At 56.4% G+C, this 20,119-nt stretch overlaps 1 protein-coding gene across 2 annotated transcripts in view; it reads right to left on the bottom strand.

The window, feature by feature from the left end:
• LOC106601758 (testis-expressed protein 2) overlaps positions 1–20,119 on the bottom strand; it is a 62,175-nt gene that overhangs the window by 41,562 nt on the left and 494 nt on the right. For both annotated transcript variants that reach the window (XM_045715510.2, XM_045715511.2), the window contains exon 2: positions 16,773–16,888. The gene's annotated coding sequence lies outside the window, so the exon portion shown is untranslated. The remainder of the gene's footprint in view (positions 1–16,772; positions 16,889–20,119) is intronic.

The following is a 20,119-nucleotide window of genomic DNA, read 5'->3' as shown; positions in this document are numbered from 1 at the left end:
TACTAGCTCAATCCATTTGAATTCAGTCACTTTTTGACAGCATCCCCTTTGATTTAAACACAACTTTCCATACATGTTTCCTCATGGAAGAAGTGGTCAGAAAGTGACGTTTTGGACCTGAATGATAAAACATTCAAGAAATAAAAGGTGCTCAAAGTTGACCTATGTTGCATACCCCCCATACCATGACACATCCATGTCTTCATCACCGGAGAAGATTCATATCATTTACAAGATTACAAAAGCTTACAAACCAGTGTGAATACAAACATACACATACACACATATAATGCATTCACATACACATTACAGGGAATAGGGTAAACAGCTTTATCTGACTAGCAAATTCACTTTGCAATCAACTGACCTGAATTCCATCTGGCCTAGTAGCAGCTATAGTGTGTGTATAGTACACGTATCTCTACAGTGTGTGTGTGTGTGTGTGTGTGTGTGTGTGAGTGTGTGTGTGTGTGTGTGTGTGTGTGTGTGTGTGTGTGTGTGTGTGTGTGTGTGTGTGTGTGTGTGTGTGTGTGTGTGTGTGTGTGTGTGTGTGTGTGTGTGTGTGTGTGTGTGTGTGTGTGTGTGTGTGTGTGTGCGTGCGTAGTCTGTGTACGTATGCGTGTGTGTTTTGGACGAATCTCCAGAATCTGCTCAACAGGAAGAGAACACTTCCTGCTCTGAGAGAGCCTCAACAGAAAGGGACGTACCACCCTGGTCAAACACAAGTAACTACATTTTTTACTTAACAATTCTTCCAAATGCAATGAGGGACCAAATCAGAAGTCAACACAACACAGGATCATGTTATGTAGTTATTGAAACACTGGCCTCTGTAGATTGAAAGCAGCTGAAATCAGTCTGCCTCACAGTAAGGCTAACAGAACCAGTCGATAAGCAAACACACACACACACACACACACACACACACACACACACACACACACACACACACACACACACACACACACACAGACACACACACACACACACACACACACACACACACACACATACACACACACACACACACACACACACACACACACACACACACACACACACACACACACCCCTACCCTTGACCATCACACAGGAGAGGCCTCCATGTGCGTACTGAACACAGATACCATCCTACACACTGGTTGTTAAAAGAAGCAGTCGTGACTTGTTTCCTTAAGGCTGAGACAGTCAGTCAGAGATGGCTGGCCAGACAGCCTCAAGCTGAATGTATTTAGACTGCGAGAGAACCTACAGCCCTGCAGCTCAAACTGAAAAGCAGAAAAGCTCAATACACATAGTTGATAGAAGTAGCCATGATGCTAACCTCATCCCCAGGCATTGGCCATTAACATACGTACATAAAAACACACAGACACACAGAGACACCCCCCAAACACACATTCATCCCCCACACCATCACCGCCTATCCCCCCCACACACACATTCATCCCCCACACCATCACCCCCTCTCTCGCCCACACACACCATCACCCCCTATCCCGCCCGCCCACACACACACCATCACCCCCTATCCCGCCCACACACACACCATCACCCCGTATCCCGCCCACACACACACCATAACCACGTATCCCGCCCACACACACACCATCACCCCCTATCGCGCCCACACACACACCATCACCCCCTATCCCCCACACACACACACCATCACCCCCTATCCCGCCCACACACACCATCACCCCCTATCCCGCCCACACACACACCATCACCCCCTATCCCGCCCACACACAACATCACCCCCTATCCCGCCCACACACACCATCAACCCCTATCCCCCCCCACACACACACCATCACCCCCTATCCCCCACACACACACCATCACCCCCTATCCCCCACACACACACACCATCACCCCCTCTCCCCCCCAACACACCATAACCCCCTATCCCCCACACACACACCATCACCCCCTATCCCCCCCACACACACCATCACCCCCTATCCCCCACACACACACACCATCACCCCCTATCCCCCCCACACACACCATCACCCCCTATCCCCCACACCATCACCATCACCCCCTATCCCCCACACCATCACCATCACCCCCTATCCCACACACCATCACCCCCTATCCCCCCCACACACACACACCATCACCCCCTATCCCCCCCACACACACCATCACCCCCTATCCCCCACACCATCACCATCACCCCCTATCCCACACACCATCACCCCCTATCCCCCACACCATCACCATCACCCCCTATCCCACACACCATCACCCCCTATCCCGCCCCACACACACACCATCACCCCCTATCCCCCCACACACACCATCACCCCCTATCCCCCCCCACACACCATCACCCCCTATCCCGCCCACACACACACCATCACCCCCTATCCCCCCACACACACTATCACCCCCTATCCCCCCCACACACATCATCACCCCCTATCCCGCCCACACACACCATCAGCCCCTATCCCCCACACCATCACCATCACCCCCTATCCCACACACCATAAACCCCCTATATACCCCCCACACACACCATCACCCCCTATCCCCCACACCATCACCATCACCCCCTATCCCACACACCATCACCCTCTATCCCGCCCACACACACCATCACCCCCTATCCCCCCCCACACACACACCATCACCCCTTATCCCGCCCACACACACCATCACCCCTATCCCGCCCACACACACACCATCACCCCCTATCCCGCCTGCCCGCCCACCCACACACCATCACCCCCTATCCCCCCCACACACACACCATCACCCCCTATCCCGCCCACACACACCATCACCCCCTATCCCGCCCACACACACACCATCACCCACTATCCCGCCCACACACACCATCACCCCCTATCCCGCCCACACACACCATCACCCCCTATCCCCCCACACACACACCATCACACCCTATCCCCCCCACACACACCATCACCCCCTATCCCCCACACACACACCATCACCCCCTATCCCCCCCACACACACACCATCACCACCTATCCCCCACACCATCACCCCCTATCCCCCACACCATCACCATCACCCCCTATCCCCCACACCATCACCCCCTATCCCGCCCACACACACCATCACCCCCTATCCCCCCCACACACACACCATCACACCCTATCCCCCCCACACACACCATCACCCCCTATCCCCCACACACACACCATCACCCCCTATCCCGCCCACACACACCATCACCCTCTATCCCGCCCACACACACCATCACCCCCTATCCCCCCCACACACACACCATCACACCCTATCCCCGACACACACACCATCACCCCCTATCCCCCACACACACACCATCACCCCCTATCCCCCCCACACACACACCATCACCACCTATCCCCCACACCATCACCCCCTATCCCCCACACCATCACCATCACCGACTATCCCACACACCATCACCCCCTATCCCCCCCCCACACACACCATCACCCCCTATCCCCCCCACACACCATCACCCCCTATCCCGCCCACACACACCATCACCCCCTATCCCCCCCACACACACCATCACCCCCTATCCCGCCCACACACACCATCACCCCCTATCCCCCACACCATCACCATCACCCCCTATCCCACACACCATCACCCCCTATCCCGCCCACACACACACCATCACCCCCTATCCCCCCACACACACTATCACCCCCTATCCCCCCCACACACATCATCACCCCCTATCCCGCCCACACACACCATCAGCCCCTATCCCCCACACAATCACCATCACCCCCTATCCCACACACCATCACCCTCTATCCCGCCCACATACACCATCACCCCTATCCCGCCCACACACACACCATCACCCCCTATCCCCCCACACACACACCATCACCCCCTATCCCCCCCACACACACACCATCACCCCCTATCCCGCCCACACACACCATCACCCCCTATCCCGCCCACACACACACCATCACCCCCTATCCCGCCCACACACACCATCACCCCCTATCCCGCCCACACACACCATCACCCCCATCCCCCCCACACACACACCATCACACCCTATCCCCCCCACACACACCATCACCCCCTATCCCCCCCACACACACCATCACCCCCTATCCCCCCCACACACACACCATCACCCCTTATCCCCCACACCATCACCCCCTATCCCGCCCACACACACCATCACACCCTATCCCCCCCACACACACACCATCACACCCTATCCCCCCCACACACACCATCACCCCCTATCCCCCACACACACACCATCACCCCCTATCCCGCCCACACACACCATCACCCCCTATCCCGCCCACACACACCATCACCCCCTATCCCCCCCACACACACACCATTACACCCTATCCCCCCCACACACACCATCCCACCCTATCCCCCACACACACACCATCACCCCCTATCCCCCCCACACACACACCATCACCACCTATCCCCCACACCATCACCCCCTATCCACCCCACACCATCACCATCACCCCCTATCCCACACACCATCACCCTCTATCCCGCCCACACACCCCATCACCCCCTATCCCCCCCCACACACACACCATCACCCCCTATCCCGCCCGCCCACACACACCATCACCCCTATCCCGCCCACACACACACCATCACCCCCTATCCCGCCTGCCCGCCCGCCCACCCACACACCATCACCCCCTATCCCCCCCACACACACACCATCACCCCCTATCCCCCCCACACACACCATCACCCCCTATCCCCCACACCATTACCATCACCCCCTATCCCACACACCATCACCCCCTATCCCCCACACCATCCCCATCACCCCCTATCCCACACACCATCACCCCCTATCCCGCCCACACACACACCATCACCCCCTATCCCGCCCACACACACCATCAGCCCCTATCCCCCACACCATCACCATCACCCCCTATCCCGCCCACACACACCATCACCCCCTATCCCGCCCACACACACACCATCACCCCTTATCCCCCCACACACACTATCACCCCCTATCCCCCCCACACACATCATCACCCCCTATCCCGCCCACACACACCATCAGCCCCTATCCCCCACACCATCACCATCACCCCCTATCCCGCCCACACACACCATCACCCCCTATCCCGCCCACACACACACCATCACCCCCTATCCCGCCCACACACACCATCACCCCCTATCCCGCCCACACACACCATCACCCCCTATCCCGCCCACACACACACCATCACCCCCTATCCCCCCACACACACTATCAACCCCTATCCGCCCCACACACATCATCACCCCTTTTCCCGCCCACACACACCATCAGCCCCTATCCCCCACACCATCACCATCACCCCCTATCCCGCCCACACACACCATCACCCCCTATCCCGCCCACACACACACCATCACCACCTATCCCGCCCACACACACCATCACCCCCTATCCCGCCCACACACACCATCACCCCCTATCCCCCCCACACACACACCATCACACCCTATCCCCCCCACACACACCATCACCCCCTATCCCCCACACACACACCATCACCCCCTATACCCCCCACACACACCATCACCCCCTATCCCCCACACCATCACCATCACCCCCTATCCCACACACCATCACCCTCTATCCCGCCCACACACACCATCACCCCCTATCCCCCCCACACACACACCATCACCCCCTATCCCGCCCACACACACCATCACCCCTATCCCGCCCACACACACCATCACCCCTATCCCGCCCACACACACACCATCACCCCCTATCCCCCACACCATCACCATCACCCCCTATCCCACACACCATCACCCCCTATCCCGCCCACACACACACCATCACCCCCTATCCCCCCACACACACTATCACCCCCTATCCCCCCCACACACATCATCACCCCCTATCCCGCCCACACACACCATCAGCCCCTATCCCCCACACCATCACCATCACCCCCTATCCCACACACCATCACCCCCTATACCCCCCACACACACCATCACCCCCTATCCCCCACACCATCACCATCACCCCCTATCCCACACACCATCACCCTCTATCCCGCCCACATACACCATCACCCCCTATCCCCCCCCACACACACACCATCACCCCCTATCCCGCCCACACACACCATCACCCCTATCCCGCCCACACACACACCATCACCCCCTATCCCCCCTGCCCGCCCACCCACACACCATCACCCTCTATCCCGCCCACATACACCATCACCCCCTATCCCCCCCCACACACACACCATCACCCCCTATCCCGCCCACACACACCATCACCCCCTATCCCGCCCACACACACACCATCACCCCCTATCCCGCCCGCCCACACACACCATCACCCCCTATCCCGCCCACACACACCATCACCCCCATCCCCCCCACACACACACCATCACACCCTATCCCCCCCACACACACCATCACCCCCTATCCCCCACACACACACCATCACCCCCTATCCCACCCACACACACACCATCACCCCTTATCCCCCACACCATCACCCCCTATCCCGCCCACACACACCATCACACCCTATCCCCCCCACACACACACCATCACACCCTATCCCCCCCACACACACCATCACCCCCTATCCCCCACACACACACCATCACCCCCTATCCCGCCCACACACACCATCACCCCCTATCCCGCCCACACACACCATCACCCCCTATCCCCCCCACACACACACCAATACACCCTATCCCCCCCCACACACCATCCCCCCCTATCCCCCACACACACACCATCACCCCCTATCCCCCCCACACACACACCATCACCACCTATCCCCCACACCATCACCCCCTATCCACCCCACACCATCACCATCACCCCCTATCCCACACACCATCACCCTCTATCCCGCCCACACACACCATCACCCCCTATCCCCCCCCACACACACACCATCACCCCCTATCCCGCCCACACACACCATCACCCCTATCCCGCCCACACACACACCATCACCCCCTATCCCGCCTGCCCGCCCGCCCACCCACACACCATCACCCCCTATCCCCCCCACACACACACCATCACCCCCTATCCCCCCCACACACACCATCACCCCCTATCCCCCACACCATCACCATCACCCCCTATCCCACACACCATCACCCCCTATCCCCCACACCATCACCATCACCCCCTATCCCACACACCATCACCCCCTATCCCGCCCACACACACACCATCACCCCCTATCCCGCCCACACACACCATCAGCCCCTATCCCCCACACCATCACCATCACCCCCTATCCCGCCCACACACACCATCACCCCTTATCCCCCCACACACACTATCACCCCCTATCCCCCAAACACACATCATCACCCCCTATCCCGCCCACACACACCATCAGCCCCTATCCCCCACACCATCACCATCACCCCCTATCCCGTCCACACACACCATCACCCCCTATCCCGCCCACACACACACCATCACCCCCTATCCCGCCCACACACACCATCACCCCTATCCCGCCCACACACACCATCACCCCCTATCCCGCCCACACACACACCATCACCCCCTATCCCCCCACACACACTATCCCCCCCTATCCCCCCCACACACATCATCACCCCTTTTCCCGCCCACACACACAATCAGCCCCTATCCCCCACACCATCACCATCACCCCCTATCCCGCCCACACACACCATCACCCCCTATCCCGCCCACACACACACCATCACCCCCTATCCCGCCCACACACACCATCACCCCCTATCCCGCCCACACACACCATCACCCCCTATCCCCCCCACACACACACCATCACACCCTATCCCCCCCACACACACCATCACCCCCTATCCCCCACACACACACCATCACCCCCTATACCCCCCACACACACCATCACCCCCTATCCCCCACACCATCACCATCACCCCCTATCCCACACACCATCACCCTCTATCCCGCCCACACACACCATCACCCCCTATCCCCCCCACACACACACCATCACCCCCTATCCCGCCCACACACACCATCACCCCTATCCCGCCCACACACACCATCACCCCTATCCCGCCCACACACACACCATCACCACCTATCCCGCCTGCCCGCCCACCCACACACCATCACCCCCTATCCCCCCCACACACACACCATCACCCCCTATCCCGCCCACACACACCATCACCCCCCTATCCCGCCCACACACACACCATCACCCCCTATCCCGCCCACACACACCATCACCCCCTATCCCGCCCACACACACCATCACCCCCTATCCCCCCCACACACACACCATCACACCCTATCCCCCCCACACACACCATCACCCCCTATCCCCCACACACACACCATCACCCCCTATCCCCCCAACACACACCATCACCCCCTATCCCCCACACCATCACCCCCTATCCACCCCCCACACACACACACCATCACCCCCTATCCCGCCCACACACACCATCACCCCTATCCCGCCCACACACACCATCACCCCTATCCTGCCCACACACACACCATCACCACCTATCCCGCCTGCCCGCCCACCCACACACCATCACCCCCTATCCCCCCCACACACAAACCATCACCCCCAATCCCGCCCACACACACCATCACCCCCTATCCCGCCCACACACACACCATCACCCCCTATCCCGCCCACACACACCATCACCCCCTATCCCGCCCACACACACCATCACCCCCTATCTCCCCCACACACACACCATCACCCCCTATCCCCCCCACTCATACCATCACCCCCTATCCCCCACACCATCACCATCACCCCCTATCCCACACACCATCACCCCCTATCCCACACACCATCACCCCCTATCACCCACACCATCACCATCACCCCCTATCCCACACAACATCACCCCCTATCCCGCCCACACACACACCATCACCCCCTATCCCCCACACACACACCATCACCCCCTATCCCGCCCACCCACACACACCATCACCCCCTATCCCGCCCACACACACACCATCACCCCCTATCCCCCCCAAACACACCATCACCCCCTATCCCGCCCACACACACCATCACCCCCTATCCCCCCCACACACACACCATCACCCCCTATCCCCCCCAAACACACCATCACCCCCTATCCCGCCCACACACACCATCACCCCCTATCCCCCCCACACACACACCATCACCCCTATCCCTCCCACACACACCATCACCCCCTATCCCGACCACACACACCATCACCCCCTATCCCACACACCATCACCCCCTATCCCCCACACCATCACCATCACCCCCTATCCCACACACCATCACCCCTATCACGCCAACACACACACCATCACCCCCTATCCCCCCCACACACACCATCACCATCACCCCCTATCCCACACACCATCACCCCCTATCCCGCCCACACACACCATCACCCCCTATCCCCCACACCATCACCATCACCCCCTATCCCCCCCACACACACCATCACCCCCTATCCCTCCCACACACACCATCACCCCCTATCCCCCACACCATCACCATCACCCCCTATCCCCCCACACACACCATCACCCCCTATCCCCCCCACACACAATCCATCACCCCCTATCCCGTCCACACACACACCATCACCCCCTATCCCGTCCACACACACCATCACCCCCTATCGCACACACCATCACCCCCTATCCCCCACACCATCACCATCATCCCCTATCCCACACACCATCACCCCCTATCCCGCCCACACACACACCATCACCCCCTATCCCCCCACACACCATCACCATCACTCCCTATCCCACACACCATCACCCCCTATCCCGCCCACACACACCATCACCCCCTATCCCACACACCATCACCCCCTATCCCCCCCAAACACACCATCACCCCCTATCCCGCCCACACACACCATCACTCCCTATCCCACACACCATCACCCCCTATCCCCCCCAAACACACCATCAACCCCCTATCCCCCCCACACACACACCATCACCCCCTATCCCCCCACACACACCATCAACCCCTATCCCCCCCACACACACCATCACCCCCTATCCCCCCCACACACACCAGCGCCCCTATCCCCCCCAACACACCATCACCCCCTATTCCCCCCACACACACCATCACCCCCTATCCCGACCACACACACCATCACCCCCTATCCCACACACCATCACCCCCTATCCCCCACACCATCACCATCACCCCCTATCCCACACACCATCACCCCTATCCCGCCAACACACACACCATCACCCCCTATCCCCCCCACACACACCATCACCATCACCCCCTATCCCACACACCATCACCCCCTATCCCGCCCACACACACCATCACCCCCTATCCCCCACACCATCACCATCACCCCCTATCCCCCCCACACACACCATCACCCCCTATCCCTCCCACACACACCATCACCCCCTATCCCCCACACCATCACCATCACCCCCTATCCCCCCACACACACCATCACCCCCTATCCCCCCCACACACAATCCATCACCCCCTATCCCGCCCACACACACACCATCACCCCCTATCCCCCCCAAACACACCATCACCCCTTATCCCGCCCACACACACCATCACCCCCTATCCCCCCCACACACAATCCATCACCCCCTATCCCGTCCACACACACCATCACCCCCTATCCCGTCCACACACACCATCACCCCCTATCGCACACACCATCACCCCCTATCCCCCACACCATCACCATCATCCCCTATCCCACACACCATCACCCCCTATCCCGCCCACACACACACCATCACCCCCTATCCCCCCACACACCATCACCATCACCCCCTATCCCACACACCATCACCCCCTATCCCGCCCACACACACCATCACCCCCTATCCCACACACCATCACCCCCTATCCCCCCCAAACACACCATCACCCCCTATCCCGCCCACACACACCATCACCCCCTATCCCACCCACACATACCATCACCCCCTATCCCGCCCGCCCACACACACACCATCACCCCCTATCCCCCCCACACACACCATCACCCCCTATCCCGCCCACACACACCATCACCCCCTATCCCGCCCACACACACACCATCACCCCCTATCCCCCCCACACACACCATCACCCCCTATCCCACACACCATCACCCCCTATCCCCCCCAAACACACCATCACCCCCTATCCCCCCCACACACACCATCACCATCACCCCCTATCCCACACACCATCACCCCCTATCCCGCCCACACACACCATCACCCCCTATCCCACACACCATCACCCCCTATCCCCCCCAAACACACCATCAACCCCCTATCCCCCCCACACACACACCATCACCCCCTATCCCCCCACACACACCATCAACCCCTATCCCCCCCACACACACCATCACCCCCTATCCCCCCCACACACACCAGCGCCCCTATCCCCCCCAACACACCATCACCCCCTATTCCCCCCACACACACCATCAGCCCCTATCCCGCCCACACACACACCATCACCCCCTATCCCCCACAGACACACCATCACCCCCTATCCCCCCCACACACACCATCACCCCCTATCCCCCCCCACACACACCATCACCCCCTATCCTCCCCCCCCACACACACACCATCACCCCTATCCCCCCACACACACCATCACCCCCTATCCCGCCCACACACACACCATCACCCCCTATCCCCCACACCATCACCATCACCCCCTATCCCACACACCATCACCCCCTATCCCCCCCACCCATACACCATCACCCCCTATCCCCCCCACACACACCATCACCCCCTATCCCCCACACCATCACCATCACCCCCTATCCCACACACCATCACCCCCTATCCCACACACCATCACCCCCTATCCCCCACACCATCACCATCACCCCCTATCCCACACACCATCACCCCCTATCCCGCCCACACACACACCATCACCCCCTATCCCCCCACACACACCATCACCCCCTATCCCCCCCACACACACCATCACCCCCTATCCCGCCCACACACACCATCACCCCCTATCCCCCCACACACACCATCACCCCCCTATCCCCCCCACACACACCATCACCCCCTATCCCGCCCACACACACCATCACCCGCTATCCCCCACACCATCACCATCACCCCCTATCCCACACACCATCACCCCCTATCCCGCCCACACACACACCATCACCCCCTATCCCCCCCACACACACCATCACCCCCTATCCCCCCCACACACACCATCACCCCCTATCCCGCCCACACACACCATCAGCCCCTATCCCACACACCATCACCCCCTATCCCCCACACCATCACCCCTTATACCCCCCACACACACCATCACCCCCTATCCCCCACACCATCACCATCACCCCCTATCCCACACACCATCACCCCCTATCCCACACACCATCACCCCCTATCCCCCACACCATCACCATCACCCCCTATCCCCCCCACACACACCATCACCCCCTATCCCGCCCACACACACCATCACCCCCTATCCCGCCCACACACACACCATCACCCCCTATCCCCCACACACACACCATTACCCCCTATCCCACCCACACACACCATCACCCCCTATCCCCCCCACACACACACCATCACCCCCTATCCCCCCCAACACACCATAACCCCTATCCCCCACACACACACACCATCACCCCCTATCCCCCACACACACCATCACCCCCTATTCCCCCCACACACACCATCACCCCCTATCCCGCCCACACACACCATCACCCCCTATCCCCCCCCACACACACACCATCACCCCCTATCCCGCCCGCCCGCCCACACACACCATCACCCCCTATCCCGCCAACACACACACCATCACCCCCTATCCCGCCCGCCCACACACACACCATCACCCCCTATCCCCCCCAAACACACCATCACCCCCTATTTCCCCCCACACACCATCACCCCCTATCCCGCCCACACACACACCATCACCCCCTATCCCCCCCAAACACACCATCACCCCCTATCCCGCCCACACACACCATCACCCCCTATCCCCCCCAGACACACACACCATCACCCCCTATCCCCCCACACACACCATCACCCCCTATCCCGCCCACACACACCATCACCCCCTATCCCCCCCAAACACACCATCACCCCCTATCCCGCCCACACACACACCATCACCCCCTATCCCCCCCACACACACCATCACCATCACCCCCTATCCCACACACCATCACCCCCTATCCCGCCCACACACACCATCACCCCCTATCCCACACACCATCACCCCCTATCCCCCCCAAACACACCATCACCCCCTATCCCGCCCACACACACCATCACCCCCTATCCCGCCCACACACACCATCACCCCCTATCCCCCCCACACACACCATCACCCCCTATCCCGCCCACACACACCATCACCCCCTATCCCACACACCATCACCCCCTATCCCCCACACCCTCACCATCACCCCCTATCCCACACACCATCACCCCCTATCCCCCCACACACACCATCACCCCCTATCCCCCACACCATCACCCCCTATCCCCCACACCATCACCCCCTATCCCACACACCATCACCCCCTATCCCGCCCGCCCACACACACCATCACCCCCTATCCCGCCCACACACACACCATCACCCCCTATCCCCCACACACACCATCACCCCCTATCCCCCCCACACACACACCATCACCCCCTATCCCCCACACACACACCATCACCCCCTATCCCGCCCGCCCACACACACCATCACCCCCTATCCCCCCCACACACACACCATCACCCCTATCCCGCCCACACACACCATCACCCCCTATCCCCCCCACACACACACCATCACCCCCTATCCCGCCCACACAAACCATCACCCCCTATCCCGCCCACACACACACCATCACCCCCTATCCCGCCCACACACACACCATCACCCCCTATCTCCCCCAAACACACCATCACCCCCTATCCCCCCACACACACCATCACCCCCTATCCCGCCCCCACACACACCATCACCCCCTATCCCCCCCCACACACCATCACCCCCTATCCCGCCCACACACACCATCACCCCCTATCCCACCACACACACCATCACCCCCTATCCCACACACCATCACCCCCTATCCCCCCCACACACACCAGCGCCCCCTATCCCCCCCACACACACCATCAGCCCCTATCCCGCCCACACACACACCGTCACCCCCTATCCCCCACACCATCACCCCCTATCCCGCCCGCCCACACACACACCATCACCCCCTATCCCGCCCACACACACACCATCACCCCCTATCCCCCACACCATCACCCCCTATTCCACACACCATCACCCCATATCCCGCCCACACACACACCATCACCCCCTATCCCCCACACCATCACCCCCTATCCCTTCACACCATCACCCCCTATCCCCCCCACACACACCAGCGCCCCCTATCCCCCCACACACACACCATCACCCCCTATCCCCCCCACACACACCATCACCCCCTATCCCCCACACCATCACCCCCTATCCCCCCACACACACCATCACCCCCTATCCCCCCCACACACACCATCACCCCCTGCCGCCCACACACACACCATCACCCCCTATCCCCCACACACACACCATCACCCCCTATCCCCCCCAAACACACCATCACCCCCTATCCCCCCCACACACCATCACCCCCTATCCCGCCCACACACACACACCGTCACCCCCTATCCCCCACACCATCACACCCTATCCCGCCCACACACACACCATCACCCCCTATCCCGCCCACACACACACCATCACCCCCTATCCCCCACACCATCACCCCCTATCCCACACACCATCACCCCCTATCCCCCCCACACACACCATCACCCCCTATCCCCCCCACACACACCATCACCCCCTATCCCCACACCATCACCATCACCCCTATCCCACACACCATCACCCCCTATCCCCCACACCATCACCATCACCCCCTATCCCACACACCATCACCCCCTATCCCACACACACACACACACACCATCACCCCCTATCCCCCCACACACACCATCACCCCCTATCCCACACACCATCACCCCCTATCCCACACACACACACCATCACCCCCTATCCCACACACACACACCATCACCTCCTATCCCACACACACACACTCCATCACCCCCTATCCCACACACACACACACCATCACCTCCTATCCCACACACACACACCATCACCCCCTATCCCACCCCCACACACACCATCACCTCCTATCCCACACACACACACACCATCACCTCCTATCCCACACACACACACACACCATCACCTCCTATCCCACACACACACACCATCACCTCCTATCCCACACACACACACACCATCACCCCCTATCCCCCACACCATCACCTCCTATCCCCCACACCATCACCCCCTATACCACACACCATCACCCCCTATCCCCCACACACACACCATCACCCCCATCCCCCACACCATCACCCCCTATCCCCCACACACACACCATCACCCCCATCCCACACACCATCACCCCCATCCCCCACACCATCACCACCTATCCCCCACACACACACACCATCACCCCCTATCCCCCACACACACACACCATCACCCCCTATCCCCCACACCATCACCCCCTATCCCCCCCACACACACCATCACCTTCTATCCCCCTATCCCCCACACACACACCATCACCCCCTATCCCCCACACACACACCATCACCCCCTATCCCCCCCCACACACACCATCACCCCCTATCCCCCACACACACACCATCACCACCTATCCCCCACACACACACCATCACCCCCTATCCCCCACACACACACCATCACCCCCTATCCCCCCCCACACACACCATCACCCCTATCCCCCACACCATCACCCCCTATCCCCCACACACACCATCTCTCCCACTCAGAGAGAGTTGATATGTGTTTCTATTAGCATACTGTACCTACTAACCAACACACCTCCAGTGTAGTTACAGTAAAAGTCTAGTGACAGCAGTAATGTCTTTAATTAGCCCAACATGGAGGATCCTCTTCAGTGTTTGACAAAAACACTACAAGCCAGAGATTTATACCGTCAGTTGCAGTTTTTATTGCTCTTATTGAGTTAGGTAATGCCACATTCAAGATGCTATGCTGCCCTTTATAAAGTATACTGCTTCAGTCTCCCTAAGGCAGGCTCACACATGCATGCACACACAGAACACACACAGAACACAGAACACACACACAGAACACAGAACACACACACAGAACACACACACAGAACACAGAACACACACACAGAACACAGAATACACACAGAACACAGAACACACACACAGAACACAGAACACAGAACACACACACAGAACACAGAACACACACACAGAACACACACACAGAACACAGAACACAGAACACACACACAGACCCATGTCTCTTCCCAGGTGACAGTATAATACAGTATGTCCTCTATGTAACGCGGTGAGATAATGCAAACCGCTTAGCACTGTTAACGTATGCCAGAAAAAGGCACAGTGGTTTAGAGGGTTTGGACTGATGGACAGAAAGAAAGAGAGAGAGAGAGAGAGAGAGAGTGATAAATAGAGAGAGAAAAGAAACAGAAAAAAGAGAGATAGACAGACAGAAATAAAGAGACAGAGAGAGGCTGTTCAAGGCTGGATCAATCCCCCCTCTCTCTCTCTGTGAGGTCAGGCCATACAGTCCCCATGCAGGGTCCCGATCAATAGGAGCTCATATTCAGGCTTACCTTGAGACTTCAGTGGCATTCAATCTGCTGCCTCTGGCCTGGGCTGCAACACTGTCTGTCCTCACTGACACTCACACACACAGCCAGGCCATGGATCATGCTGCTGCTTTAGAGGCCTGCATGGGAGAGAGAGACACATCGGTTGTGGTGAGGGGGAGCACTAGAAGGTATATCATTATCTTACTGTCACACTCACACATACACACCCGCACCAGCACAGCACAGCACACCAGCACAGCACAGCACAGCACAGCACAGCACAGCACAGCACAGCACAGCACAGCGGTAGCACTTTGATTAGCAGGTAAACCCTGATTGCAACTTCACTCTCTCAAGCAGCAGACAGACTGCAGTTCTGTGAATGAACTGGGACTCATAAGATATTAATGTGCTGAACTTGTCTCCAACACAAACGCATAGATGAATGACAAAACCCCCCTGATCCCTCAGTAACCCTGTTCACCAGAGAGTGTGAGCAGAGAGAACAGAGACTGAGGTGTTCAGGTAAGGAGAGATTGAATGGTGACTGAACTCTGTGTCCAGCTAGTTAATGTAACTACATTGTCAATGCTTTTACCACAAAAACACATACAGATGTATGTGTAATGACAGGATTATAGCACAATTGATGTCAATGAGATACAGCAGATATGAGCCTACACCGCCCCTCAATTCCTCTGTCTCCCTATTCATTACTGAAACCAACATCAGTATCTGTCTCCCTATTCATTACTGAAACCAACATCAGTATCTGTCTCCCTATTCATTACTGAAACCAACATCAGTATCTGTCTCCCTATTCATTACTGAAACCAACATCAGTATCTGTCTCCCTATTCATTACTGAAACCAACATCAGCATATGTCTCCCTATTCATTACTGAAACCAACATCAGTATCTGTCTCCCTATTCATTACTGAAACCAACATCAGCATCTGTCTCCCTATTCATTACTGAAACCAACATCAGTATCTGTCTCCCTATTCATTACTGAAACCAACATCAGTATCTGTCTCCCTATTCATTACTGAAACCAACATCAGCATATGTCTCCCTATTCATTACTGAAACCAACATCAGTATCTGTCTCCCTATTCATTACTGAAACCAACATCAGCATCTGTCTCCCTATTCATTACTGAAACCAACATCAGTATCTGTCTCCCTATTCATTACTGAAACCAACATCAGTATCTGTCTCCCTATTCATTACTGAAACCGACATCAGTATCTGTCTCCCTATTCATTACTGAAACCAACATCAGTATCTGTCTCCCTATTCATTACTGAAACCAACATCAGTATCTGTCTCCCTATTCATTACTGAAACCAACATCAGTATCTGTCTCCCTATTCATTACTGAAACCAACATCAGTATCTGTCTCCCTATTCATTACTGAAACCGACATCAGTATCTGTCTCCCTATTCATTACTGAAACCAACATCAGTATCTGTCTCCCTATTCATTACTGAAACCAACATCAGTATCTGTCTCCCTATTCATTACTGAAACCAACATCAGTATCTGTCTCCCTATTCATTACTGAAACCAACATCAGTATCTGTCTCCCTATTCATTACTGAAACCAACATCAGTATCTGTCTCCCTATTCATTACTGAAACCAACATCAGCATCTGTCTCCCTATTCATTACTGAAACCAACATCAGCATCTGTCTCCCTATTCATTACTGAAACCAACATCAGTATCTGTCTCCCTATTCATTACTGAAACCAACATCAGTATCTGTCTCCCTATTCATTACTGAAACCAACATCAGTATCTGTCTCCCTATTCATTACTGAAACCGACATCAGTATCTGTCTCCCTATTCATTACTGAAACCAACATCAGTATCTGTCTCCCTATTCATTACTGAAACCAACATCAGTATCTGTCTCCCTATTCATTACTGAAACCGACATCAGTATCTGTCTCCTTATTCATTACTGAAACCAACATCAGTATCTGTCTCCCTATTCATTACTGAAACCGACATCAGTATCTGTCTCCCTATTCATTACTGAAACCAACATCAGTATCTGTCTCCCTATTCATTACTGAAACCAACATCAGTATCTGTCTCCCTATTCATTACTGAAACCAACATCAGCATCTGTCTCCCTATTCATTACTGAAACCAACATCAGTATCTGTCTCCCTATTCATTACTGAAACCAACATCAGTATCTGTCTCCCTATTCATTACTGAAACCAACATCAGTATCTGTCTCCCTATTCATTACTGAAACCAACATCAGTATCTGTCTCCCTATTCATTACTGAAACCAACATCAGTATCTGTCTCCCTATTCATTACTGAAACCAACATCAGTATCTGTCTCCCTATTCATTACTGAAACCAACATCAGTATCTGTCTCCCTATTCATTACTGAAACCAACATCAGTATCTGTCTCCCTATTCATTACTGAAACCAACATCAGTATCTGTCTCCCTATTCATTACTGAAACCAACATCAGTATCTGTCTCCCTATTCATTACTGAAACCAACATCAGTATCTGTCTCCCTATTCATTACTGAAACCAACATCAGCATCTGTCTCCCTATTCATTACTGAAACCAACATCAGCATCTCTCTCCCTATTCATTACTGAAACCAACATCAGTATCTGTCTCCCTATTCATTACTGAAACCAACATCAGTATCTGTCTCCCTATTCATTACTGAAACCAACATCAGTATCTGTCTCCCTATTCATTACTGAAACCAACATCAGTATCTGTCTCCCTATTCATTACTGAAACCAACATCAGTATCTGTCTCCCTATTCATTACTGAAACCAACATCAGTATCTGTCTCCCTATTCATTACTGAAACCAACATCAGTATCTGTCTCCCTATTCATTACTGAAACCAACATCAGTATGAAGAATCCTATAGAATGAGATATTTGCACCTCAAATTGTCCATGTCTGGCTCAGTTTCAGAAGGAACAGAAGGGCCTATACCTAGCTGATTCATCGTCGTATCTCTGTGATATCTAGCCAATAATTGTTTATAATATTACTAAATGGAGACCTGCGATCACTGCTTCACAGCTCAGAGCCTATAGACAACGACCCCTAGGCTATGTCTGCTTCCTGCAAATGATATGTCTGTTAATAGCAAGAAACCATGACATAAACACTGTAGCATAAACAAAGACATGCGGATACATATGCAGATACACAGGCTAGGATATACGCTACTGTATGTGCAACGTTACAGCCTAGGCTACAAAATCCTACCGCTCCCATTTCAGATGGTTTTAATTTATCAGCACCGTTACATTGTAACATTGTAGGTTAACCTCTGTAGCGGACATTATAAACAGGTC

Source organism: Salmo salar, chromosome 03 (genome assembly GCF_965601325.2).
Source record: "Salmo salar chromosome 03, fSalSal1, whole genome shotgun sequence".
Taxonomy (NCBI): domain Eukaryota; kingdom Metazoa; phylum Chordata; class Actinopteri; order Salmoniformes; family Salmonidae; genus Salmo; species Salmo salar.
This window is presented reverse-complemented; position numbering and strand designations above follow the sequence as displayed.